At 42.5% G+C, this 12682-nt stretch overlaps 1 long non-coding RNA gene across 1 annotated transcript in view; it reads right to left on the bottom strand.

Annotated features, from left to right (window-relative positions):
- Positions 1-12682, bottom strand: part of LOC135449634 (uncharacterized) — a 55974-nt gene that overhangs the window by 39372 nt on the left and 3920 nt on the right. The window contains exons 2-4 of the long non-coding RNA XR_010440792.1: positions 2493-2578; positions 2146-2208; positions 1664-1803 (exon numbers count right to left, since the gene is read on the bottom strand). This is a non-coding gene — a long non-coding RNA (uncharacterized LOC135449634). The remainder of the gene's footprint in view (positions 1-1663; positions 1804-2145; positions 2209-2492; positions 2579-12682) is intronic.

Here is a 12682-nt window from a genome sequence, read left to right as displayed (position 1 = left end):
ATGCCCAGGGTGCCAAGGAGCCCTGCCAGGGGAGCCGGCAGCACAGGGCATTCCAGAATTCCCCCCTTGGCAAGCAGCCACAGGGCTGAGCTGATCAGCAGCCTCCTCTGCACAGCCACCTTTCTCCTGGGATGCAGAGCAAGAGTCCTTGTTGTGCCTGCCAAGGGAAATCTCCCTCTGATTGCTAAAAGCTCAGATGAGCTACTTCAAAAGAAAATAAGCATTTGTTGTTCCCTCTCTAGCAAAAACATATCCTGGAAGCTCAGGTTTATTACAGACTGCTGTGTTTGTGCTCCAGCTCCCAGTAACACCCATGGTGAAAGGGCATTACCATAGAGAACAGCAGGGGAAAGCAGACAGAAACCTGAGCAGCACGTCAGGAGCTCTGCAATCAACAGCTTCCTGCTGTCAGCAGGGATCTCTGGAGTGATTTTCCTGAATTCCTGCTTGGAATTCATCAGGGTGTGATGCCTAGAGAGTAGAGCTGCAGGGAGGGCTGAGTACCTGCTGGCAAGCACAGCAGAGGTGAGGAGGATGAGGAGCCCAGCCCTGCCCCAGCTCAGCTGGCACAGGCAGAGGCAGCATAAGCCAAGAGGAGAGCACAGGGAGCTGCTGAACCCAAACTGCCTGAAAAATGTGCTCCTTGAGCTTCACTCTAGAGCATCACAGGTAGAATCTTTAGTGAGCCTTAAAGAGACTTATCAGTCTCATTATCTGTTTAATTCCTCATTATTTAAGCTTCTTATTGTGACCCTGATCACTGCTATGATTTGTTAACCCACACTTTTTCCTAACCCAGCCATGAAACAGAGAACCCAGGCCCATCTCATGGGGATGCCCTCCCTGAGGCATAACTGAATGCACACAGGGACAATTGCTGTGCTCAAATGCACTTAGAGGGGAGGCTCCAATGCAGGAAAAATGCTTAACTTCTCCAGCATGTGGGAAGATGCTTAACTTTTCACATGCAGAAGTCCTATCAACTGTAGACTTAAGCAGTTTTTGAGTATCATAACTGAATATAGATTATGGAGCCCTCACTGCACAGATACAAATAAAAGATCTTCAGCACAAATCTTAGAATTTTTTCCTAAATCAGTTTACAAATGAAACAATGCTGTGTGTGGCCCACAGGCAAGGATTTCCTCAGCTTTAGCAATAACTTACTGAGTATCTCCCTGTATTTACATTGGGTGTTCCCTCTCCCCCAACCCTGTGTGAAAGCCTTTAGAAGATATCTGCCTAAGTCAGAGCTGAGTGCCAGCAGCACGCTGCTGGTGCACTGAAATTTGCTTTTATTTCTGACTGTTCAAATTGCATCTGCAGGAAGCAGCTGGACAAAAATAACTCGAGGTGTACGAGGCATTTGGAAATGAACTGACATGTTGATTAGTAAATCCTGCAGCCTGTGCCAACTGGGGTTTAATTATTTTTTTAAATAACATCTACAGTATTAAAGAACTAAGTAGAAATTTCTCCCATTGTTAACCTTCTCCTTTCAGCTACACAAACCATGAGGGCAGCTGCAGTTTGTGGGGTGGCCATGCACAGCAGGACAGCTACAGCAGCTCCTGAAATGCTGCTGTCACATCCCAGAAGAGCTCCAGACTTTCAGCAGCAGCCATATCACCTCAGGCTGTACCCACTTTTTAGCTCTACTTACTGCAGCACCAGGGGGGTGAGAGGGCAGAAGATGTCCCTGTAAAAGCCATCCCAGTCTGCCAGTGCCTGGGGTGGAGCTGTCGTGCTCCCATCCCTGACTGAGGAGCCTGAAGGAGTGGGGTGCAGCCTGCCAAGCTGCAGCTGTAAAATAAATCATAAAGATGCTTCCCAGAGCATGCTACCCATTATTCAATCCACTGTTTTGCTTCCTAATGTAGGAGTTTCACATGTGAGGGAAGTTATTTTTAGTGCCATGTGTGGTGCCAAAGTGTTTAATGATTGCCTGGGTTCACCCACCCCACACCTCTGGTTCAAGCCAGTGAAATTTAGGGGGCTTTTTCATGTGTCCCTCCTATCCTGTTCCCTCAGCCCTTAAAAGGCTGAGTACTAAAGGGAAATATACCTATAAGAGTTTTTATTATCTTTTTTTTGCCTGAACAATGTAATGTCATTAAACCAGTAAATTATTGCAGAAGCACATACCTGATTATAAAGCTGTTATGGGGCAGTAAATGAAATAGCCTTTGGATCTTCTTTACAAGCTACCTGCAGGAGAATCAGCAGGGAATTAGCAATGCCTGATACTTGGCCTTTGCTTGGCTATCCAGGGCAGGTTTTGAGTGCCTGGCAGTAGAGGGGTGAGTGCCTCCTTATCTAGGCTGCATTGGAGCCATATCAATTTTTAATTAGTTGAAGTAAAAGCCTGGTTTCCTGTGAGGTTGTTATCTTGGCTTGAAAGTGAATCAACACAAACTACATTTTAATATAGCCTACTGTAGAAGACCTGACAGTTTGCACAGCTGTAATTAGAGGTTTCTAGTGCTTCTCACCCTCTTGAAAATGCAGCTCCTTTCAGGAGACATGCAGCCTTCTGCACAGAGCTCACATGGGCTCCAGAGTACTGTTCTTCCAAAGCCTGAAAAATAATCAGGAAAGGTGGTTTCAAGCATGTGCCTCCGCCACCTAGGAAATACATTAAGGAACATGAACTCAAGCTATTAAAAGTCCTCATCATATTTATGGTGTTGCTGGCCTGTGAGGAGACAGAAAAGTGCACACTGTGAATTTTTCTTATAATAATCTTTTGAAATTTTGGAATGTGAAGAATGCTGCTCCACAAGCACCTGGGTGCTATTTAATACAGGCACAGCCTCCTCTGCAGGCTTCTAAACTGAATCTACACTTGGAAAAAAAATCTCAGGAGAGGGAGTCCTCATCTGTGATCAAAATTGTGAATGTCTGTACTGTGGGCAGCACAAACTGACAAATGCACACTTGTATATACAAAAAACACATTAGCCAATATTTCTGCATGAGAGGGAGTCAGAGGCCTCAAATTTATAGCCAGGCATTAAATATAGAGAAGAGATTTCTTTCTCACCTGAAGCTATCTTTGACTGATTTACACCCTGAAGTATGAGCAATAGATTCTGCCTCATACTGTGTCATGTATCCTCCTCACTTATATCACTACAAAACACATGGTAATGCCTTTTTGCCTGGTGGAGGAAGAAGCCATCCCACTGCAGCTCTGAGCCTCAGCAAATCACACTTGAATTTTAAAGGAGAAAAGGATTTGATGCCTGTGCAAGATGATGCTTGTGGACATTTAGAGACTTCTCCCTGCCTCCAAAGACAAAGAATATACCTCACAAACCACTGAATACAGCACCAGGTTTATAGCTGCTCTGTTTGAAAGAGCCATCCTCTGCTCAGTGCCCTGGTTCTGGAGGGAGCATCCTGCACTGAGGGCTCATCCTCCTCCTGTGCAGATTCCCAGCCCTGACAGATCCCCCTGGGCTCTGCACAGGCACCCAGGGAGCTGATAGCCCTGGGGAGCACAGGAGAGCTGGGAAAGGGGACAGCAGCACCATGGCTTGCTATTTCCACTGGGAAAACATTACAGAATGGGAACAGCCCAGAGCTCCTGCTTCCAGCCTGGCACACACATGACATGGCTCCCCTGGAATCATCTGAGCAGCACTTCCCTGGCACAGCAGTGACGATGAAGACATTCTGACTGCAGCTCTGTGGCACCATGCATCCCTGTTAATGCCTGCTTTCCTGCAAACACAGCCCACCTTCTCTGCTCCCTCTCTGCCAACATACCTGAAAAACTGGCTCAGCAATAGAAACGTGACCCACTGAGAGAACAGCTGAAAGCAATTCAGGGCTCTTTGTAATTTGAATTCAGTGGGTCATTCCTCTTACAGTCAGATGATGACATTTAATTTTCAAGAGATTATGCAGTGTGTGTTTGAATTGTGGGCACAGAGTAGTTAAAAAAAACCAGAAAGAAATCAATTTAATCTCTATTTTTCCTCTTTTGAATGTGTTTAAAATAACACTCAGTTCGTCAGCTCAGAGTTGTTGTGGTGAATTAAACAAAGAATAGATCCATGTACAGAATGTCTACCAAAATGTGATCTGTGACACCAAATGAACAGAAAGGATCTTCAACATGGAATACACACCATGAAAAAAGTAAAAGTAGCAAGTAAAAGGCATTTCTTGCTAGCACCCTGGTCTTACCCAGAATATAAAATGAAATTAGTCTTCAGACACTTGGAAGAAATGCATTTGCTTTTCCAAATGCATTCAAAATATTTTTGACATGCTTTTAAACCTGGATGTCTGTTAATACAAATGTGATGTTTCTTTCAGTTTAACAATATCAAGACACTCTCCTTGTACTTAGGCAACACTGTCTTAAGCAAGAGCTGTTGAAAATATGATAAACAAGAGTATCAAGGAGAATTACCTAGTAAATAAAGTTTATTATTTATGTTTCAGAGGTTTTCAGTGTGACAGACTGCTTTATTTCTGTGCTTTGTTTCACTTTTCTGCTTTTCTTTTCAAGTGATGAGGAGAAAAAAACAAAATAAATAAATATAATGCAGCTGCCAAAGACTTTTTTAAAAAAGAAAACTGCTGGAGCATTCTCATCTTTAAACAGACAGCATATACCACAGTAGAAAAATTCATAAATAAAAGAAACATGAGATGACATGTAAAGAAATTTGACAAATATCTTCCATCCCAAAGTGCTCTAAAACCTGATTTCTGCAAACATAGCTTTGATACCTTTGCAGTTGTAGTCTTCTCTGATAATTTTATTTGACAGAAATTCCTTTAGAAGTCAAAATGAACCTATTACTAAGCACATTTTCCTACAAGGGGAACAAAAAAGCAGCTTTTACTAAACTATTCTCTTTTTCTGCATATTTTCCCTGAAGTGCCTCTCTCTCTCTACATTTGCACAAGTATTCATAGCCTGTTCTTTGTTGTGCCATTTGGTCCCTGCCTGCTGCAGAAGGGAGGATTCTGCATTTCCACTGCTGGAGTCACTCCAGATCTCAGTGCTCGGAGAACAAACAGCACGCACACCCACCTCAAGTCTGAAATGCTACCTTTAGCATTATCCACACCAACTGCAGCTCACATCCCAGGGGAATCCTCACACATAACTCTCAGAGCAAGTGGCACCCTAAGCTTATTCTTGTTTAGGCTCCATCTTTGCCTTAAAAACCTGGGGGTTGTACATTCCTTATCGTCTGGAAGAGGCTGCAGACACCCATCATTAAAGATTCATTCTAGAAAAGCTTCAAAGGGAAAGAAAGCTTCCCTGGCTTTTCTTTTCCCTAGCTGTACCAGCTCTCCTGATGAAATTTGAGAGAGGTTAGTTCATTCTGCTTCTGGATGCTCTCCCTACCATTTCTTTGATTCTCTGCAGCAAATTTGCAGTCGTAAAATGTTTGAAATCAGCCTCCAGCCAGAATCTGCCAAGGTTTCCCCAGGTGATTTTTCCTCCCCATTTAGTTGATATATACCAAGCAACACTGCAAATGCACAGAAACACACACACAAAAAAACCCAAACAAACCCCAAACAAAAAACCAAAGCAAAAATCCAAACCAAAGCAACAACAACAAATAAACCAACCAACCAAACCCACCCTGCATTTTTTGTTACCATAGTGTTTAAATGACAACACTGATCTTCCAAATGTGACATCAGATGGGTTTTTCCCCTTTTAAAATTAATGCTTTCCCTTCTCTGTATATAAACCACAAAATATAAACATAGCACACACTTTCCCTAGGTCTTTCTTAAAAGTAGTGCTACCGAATCAGAGTTAAATTTTTGTTAGCAACCATTGAAAGTGCATGCATGAACAGCAATTTTAGCATGAATTGTAAGTGTGAATTGCAAATAACCCATAAACAGGAAAATTTGAAAGTGAAATAGAATGCAGTAAGATTTAATTAAGAGCAAATTAAAGCATTGCCACCACTTTTAATGCGACTCTCTGCTACCACTTTCTGTAGAAAAACAACTCCACTGCCAAACTGCTGAAATAATCCAACTATTGAGGAGACAGAGGCAAATTTTACAGTGTTTTAACTTTTCTGTGTATGTTCTTTACTATTTTTTCCTGCTCCTCGCCTCTATTTCCTGATTTTGCTTTCTCTGCTCTCTAAGTTTCTCTAATGCAATTTTTCCCAGCAGGCAGTAAGTGCAGTCCTGGGGCTGGAGAGAGGAGTGGCGGGGGCAGGAGGAACTTGTGCTGTGAAAGCTGAAGCTGCAGATCTCCAGGAGTTTCAGCAATCCCAGCAGTCTGTCTCTGCAGCCTGACATGTAACCTGTACACATTCCTGAGCTGCAGTATTTCACTTACAGACCTGTGAAAAAAACCCCACCAATCTAAGTTTTCTGGAAAGCTATCGCTTCTTGGCAAAAGTAACATTTTCATTGGGATTTGGCCACTCAAAATGTTTAGAGGAAATCAATGAGTGTGTATACAACCAGACTGTGGATTAACAGGATGCCAAAAGCACAAGTGACTGAAACCCTGTCCCTAGGGCTTCAACATGCACATGCTTTGAAAAACTCAGCAAGTCTTTGAGGCTCTATTTCCTGGGTGCAGAGACTCTATTTTCTCTGTGGTAAGTGGTAGAAGTCAGATTAAAAAATTCATTAGCAGCCCAGGAAATTTTCTATTAACTACTGAAAGATAAACTTCGAACAGAAAGCAATGCAGACAAGTAACCTTCTGAAAACCTGGTTTTCAGCAGCATTCAGGCTTTCCTTGATTTGATTACTAACTGGAAAGGTAAGACTATTCTTCAGCAGGGTGACTTAGTGATTTTCTATTGAATGAAGCAGAAGAGGCAATCATTCCTATCCATTCTAGGTATGATCCTGACAGGAAGGGTAGGTCCTCCCCAGATTGCCATCTCCATAGGAAACGATATATAGCATCCATATGGTAATATCCCCAGTGTGCAACATCACTGGTGAACCATGAAAATCTAAGAAAATACAAAAGTTGAGTCTTTTTTATTGTTATTTTCAGTTTTCCCTAAAGCTACTGTAGTGAAAAGAACTTCAATACCACTAAATCTTTTTTTAAAGTGTGCTACATGTTAGATATCCTAAGACACAAATATTGCTTTCCTGGACCTTCATTTTGCCATACTGTTAATTATGAAAATCTATGCAAGAGGCTGCTCAGGCTTTTGTTCAGTCAATAATTGTATTTAAACATTTAAAATGTCTAATAAGTCAATCACCTTGAACTGCTGAAGAGCAGTAGCCACGTTAAAAATTAATTTTAAGGACTCTTTTTTTCCTAACTGAAATTCCCACAGAAGACATTCAAAATATTAATTCAAAGAACATTAATTTGGGATAATTTTTGTAGAGAATCCATGGAAATATGCTTTTAAAATACACCTGTGATGCCATTGTGGTTTAGTGCATCTGTTCTTTGCAGTCCAAAAACCCCAAAATGCTTTAAATCATCCTGTTCAAAGCCCAGGTGCTGTGCTGCTCACAGCCCGGCCTGGAGTTTGTGTGCAGTTTGAGCAGATGACACAAACTGCAAAGCCTGGGGCACATTGGGCACCACGAGTGCCTGCCTGGGCACGGGGGCACCAAACAGATTCCCCACACCTGCCAGCAGGCAAGGGAGCTGTTTCCTTTCCTTTGCTCTGTAAATAAAATAGAGCTACATGCTTTAATAGCGCACACTGTGGGGATCTTCCTCAAGGCAAGCAGCCTCCATTTGATCTGACAGATTTCTGCTTGAGCCTCTGCCTGTCAGGAGCCTCCAAACTTATGTTTGGGCACACTGGCTTCTGTATCCCTGGCCTTTGCAAATGCTTCCCTTGGGCTTTGTGGAATCTGCCTTAGAAGACGTTGCTCCAGCCAGTTTCTCTTCAAACAATTACACATCACCTTTAAGAGCTCACCTGTGAGCTGGAATCAGTGAAAAACTCCAGCAGAGTGCCCCTGAGAAGGAAGCAAGGCAGAAGGAAGAGGTCTGGGCTAACCAATAAGCCTCTTTTCTTAAGGGGTACCAGAATGCAAAGACTGTTTGTGGGAACACAGAAAGAAATCAAGGTATTTCTGCTCTCAAATTCATTTATTCAATTCATATGGGGATAAGTTTCACAAGTGTGTGCAGGTACTAACAATAAACATGAGTTTGTCAAATACTAACTTGTAGCAGTCCAATTTCCACCCTGAACAGGAGAAGAGGCCTTGTAGGTAGGAAAGCTCCATCAGAGTATGTACTTTGATTATATTAAAGATTTTTGATGCTCTGTCTGATAAAACACAGAAAACATGGACTAAGGCTGAATGGTAAAGCAGTACTTGGCAGGTATCAAGTTTTAATTTTTGTAACTGGGGGAGACACTGGCTGAAGCCTACCTTGCTGGAAGGAAGGGGTGAGGAGGGCAAGGTGGCTCCAGAAAAGAGCACATGAAGAGAAAGATTTGTAACAGCCCTCAAATACTCCCAGACATACAGACAAAGTGAAAAATGGAAAACTTCTCTGCATGTCAAAGGAGAATAAACCAAATTAAGTCTTGCAGAAAAAGCATTAAAGGGTTAGAATATGAAGCGAGTGGGAGAGGCTGTCCAGGAAAATTGTGCAAGCTTTGAAAAGTTTGACAAGAACCCATCCAAAGCCATGACTTTACTTTGGCTTCCTATTGTCCCTTTTCAGCCCTATTTCCTGAAGCTGCAGCATAGACTTCTTTCCTTAACCTTCAAAAGGATGACTTATTTAACAGGTGTTTCTACTTCTAGGATCTAAGTATTTAATATGGGTGATGCTAAAAGTGACCAAAAGCAGATCATCTCAGCATCTTGGCAGTCTAAACTGAACAACTTTAATTTGGCAGAATGATATTTATATGTCTTTGAGACTTCTATTTCATATGCAGACACAATTGATTTTTATTACAGTCAACAGTAGAGTTGCTTTCAAAGGTTTCAGGGATTTTAGCATCTACAAAAGCACCCCTGTTAAAAATGCAGGATATCTTTCCAAAGCAACCTGTAGAAGTAAATACTCTTATTCTTTAAGCAAGATGACAAGAGAGCATATGCATGAACTTTCTGAAATTCTGTCATGTGTGTGGGAGGTTAATAAATGGCTACTCTATTAACAGGCTGAGATACATAATTTGTGTCTGATACAACAATTGTTTATCAGTTTCATTTCAGTTATTTGTGCTGGTGCTTAAACTCACTGGGCTGCTGTTGTGTGGAACATGCTGGGGAATAGCATATCCCTCTCCATCTGCTGGTTTTGACCACAAAATTAGATCACCTGAAACAGCAGTAATAAAGAAATCTAGAATTCCTTCTATGTTAGGTCAATATGAATAAAGCAGATGCAGAGAAGTTCAGCAATAACAAGATCTTTCTTCAGGTACAGACACAGCAGCATACCCACATTCTCTCTTGGCTCAAACATCTGTTTGCTGTACCTCAGAAATCTGGCTAAGCTGCCCTGTACTTGTCCTTCTCAATCTTGCCCACAGCCACCAATTTGGTGCCTGCACTGCCACAGAAATAATTGAGACAGGATTAGGTGGTACATTGCTCTATGGAAGCTCCCTCCACATCCCTCTTTTGGCAGACAGTGGCTCCCATGAACAAGGGCCAGGGTGAGCCCAGCTTCTGGCTGAACAAAGGCCAGCATGGCAGAGCTGGGAGCTGCTGTCAGGGCACACACAGCATTATTTACTGCTGACAAAGCACCAGGACCCATCAGATGCACTTCACTGCTGCTTTTGCTACTCCTGCAGTCTGCTGCCACAGTTATTTGCTGCATTTGGAAGGTTTGATTGTCTCCTGCATGGGAGCAGAAGCCTGGGCCCCAGCACAGCCACCGGGGCCTGCCAGGCTTGGCTGCCATCCCCACACAGCTCCAGAAACTCCCAGGTGCTTCTGCCTCAGCAATTGCCAAGCACACAGACACTCCAAATCACTCCCCCAAAACAATGGGGCCACCACAAAAAGCCACAAAAATGGTACCAAATACTCCTTCTAAGCCACATGGATCGCAACACCCCAGTGGAAGGAGAGGTGTCTCTTAAAGCCCACCTGCAGGGTCTGAAACAAAGGTAAGCAAGAGAGACAGGCTATCCGTAACAAGGAGTAAAAGACATCAAATTCCAGGATGTGTTTTGAAACAGCAGCCACAGCAGGAATACTCCTTTGATGCTAAAGCACATCAGCCCAAAGAATAGAATGGAGACTTCATTCAGTCTTTCCTACACATGTAAGCAACACCAAGGTGATGCAAAGGGGGCTCTGCTGCAGCAAATGCTGTGACAGCAGGGCCTGTTGTCATCTCATTGCAGGGCCTCCATACTCATGGAACCTAATCACAAAGTTGTCTCCTTATCCCAAAAATTCCATACCTTCCTGGTGTTTCTTGTGGGCATCTCCTCAGAGCACCAACTCTTTCTTTTTCACAAAGCAGCCACTGACTCCAGCTCCCTTCTCACCCAGCCACCCCACTCTTTTATAGCATCTTCTTCTCATGGGTCACAGCTGTGGCCTGTTAAAGTCAGGCTTGCTCCTAATCTTTGCTAATTGGCCCAGCTGCAAGTCCTTAGGGTTCAGATTATTTTCTGCACTATCTTTATTTTCCTTAGATTCTATTCCCCCACAAGGACCAGCACAGGAGCCAGGGACATGCTCAGCCCCAGAGGGTGCTGGTGGCTTTGCTGCCACCCTGCTTTCACCAGCCCTGCTCACCCAGGAGGGCAGGGACACAGCGCAGCTCTCAGTGCACCAAAGAGCTGCTGCAGGAAGCCTGATGAAATCCCCTCTGTAGCTTCAGGCTCCAAAATATCATCTCCATGTTCCCTGGGATGCAGAGAATGCTGCTTTGATTTGGAGGGGCTCTTCTCCATGCAACAAAATATTGTAACAGCTGTCAAGCCACTTGTGTGAATCTAAAGAACCCAACACTCTGGGAAATATCCCACTAATAATGAAAGCAAGTATTCAAGACCTCAACAAGCCATACATATGGCACCAAAGAGCCAGAAAAGCCCTGGAAGATCTGGTACTGGAAAGATGCCATCACAGCTGGGAAAATGCCTTTCACAGAAAGATGATCAGGATTGACACAAGTGTTCCTGCCCCACAAAGGAAAGAGATGATGGGTGTTAAATCAGTGCATGTCTTGGTCTCAGGTGGTCTCCCACATCTGTCAAGATGACAAGAACATGATTTTCAATATGAGAAGTAATGTAAGGAAGCCATTTCCTGTCCTCCTGTCCAAGAACCCTTCTAACCCCTTTATCTTTGCTTTTCCCACATTCACTAAACTCTCCACATCACTTTCAGTTCTGCCTGATATTAAACTCAGTTTGTAACACAAAGATAAACAAAATGCCTCTTTTAGTTTCAAACTAAAGTTGTTCCATACATTATGAAACTAAATTGAAATTCTGTGTCCCTCCACAGTGTTTTGTGTATTGCTGAGGGCCCTCCTTGTTACTTGTGGTTGCTGCATCTTTGAGACTGCTGGGGCTGGGAATGATTGCCTTTCCCTCAGTGGTTATTGCAGAATGACAAAAAATATCCTTGGCTTCCTTTCCTGTATCTCCATCTGAATGCAGATGAGATCACCAGTCTTTGTCAAAAATCACCACACTTGGATTACAAATCTTCAAGTCTCACTCACATTCAGCTGAGAGCTGCTCAATTTTTCCCCATGTGCAGGGAAACATTTTTGGAAAAATGTTTATCTTGGTTTTGCTTTAATAATATCAGGCCAACTGTTAATCCCCATCAAAAATCCAAGGCAAAACCTGAATTATATGAGTAATTAGATATAAATTCCTTCAGGGCTGCTAGTAAAAATAGATTAAATACATAAAAAATAGATAAAACTGCTAGTACCTGTGTCTTTGATTGACTTCCCAATTCTTTGCTAGCATTGTGAAGTTAAAAATAAGAGCTTGGGGGGGGGAAGTGTGAAAAAAAAAGGGAAGAAAATAATCTGAAAACTAGAGCAAGAGGGCTGCTTTCCTAACCAGGCATAATTTATCTTCAGTTTGACAGAAAGCACCCCCACCCAGTCTGTCTGGCTGTATTCATCATCTCTACAGGTAACTTCCTATATAGTTTCTTTCTATAGTTATTTTAGTTGCTTATCAGACTCATTTTTATGCTCCTGAAGCCTTCTTAATACTTCACTGCTTGTATCTTAAGTGGCATTTTCTAGAGTACTTAACAGAAAAACTCCATTTTTTCCCCTTTACCCATCCCAAATACCCCAGGGGGATGCTACACATGAATAATGTTTCTTCTTATATTCTTATTCCAGACCGAGAAGTATATACATTAACTTTCAAACTGACTCTCATTTTGGTAATCTTGCCCAATATTGCTTTTATTCAGAGCACAAAACAACCACCTGTCCCCTCCACCATGCATTGCCATGGGATTTTGCATTGTCTAGATGCATTTTTATTTTCCTTCAGAAACCTCCAATCCTTTCTCTTAGATTTTATTTTTAAAACTGTGTTTAAATTGTTTCTTAGGCTTTATAATCATGGATAAACTGATCACCAGCTCTCAGACCTCTGCACTCTCTGCTTTCATCAACAAGCTTCATGCAAATACTTATGCATTTGTAATACAAAATAGCAATTATTTTGAATTACACAGTAAGTTTAATCTAAGGAAAAATCCACATACC

Source organism: Zonotrichia leucophrys, chromosome 6 (assembly GCF_028769735.1).
Source record: "Zonotrichia leucophrys gambelii isolate GWCS_2022_RI chromosome 6, RI_Zleu_2.0, whole genome shotgun sequence".
Classification (NCBI taxonomy): Eukaryota; Metazoa; Chordata; class Aves; order Passeriformes; family Passerellidae; genus Zonotrichia; species Zonotrichia leucophrys.
This window is presented reverse-complemented; position numbering and strand designations above follow the sequence as displayed.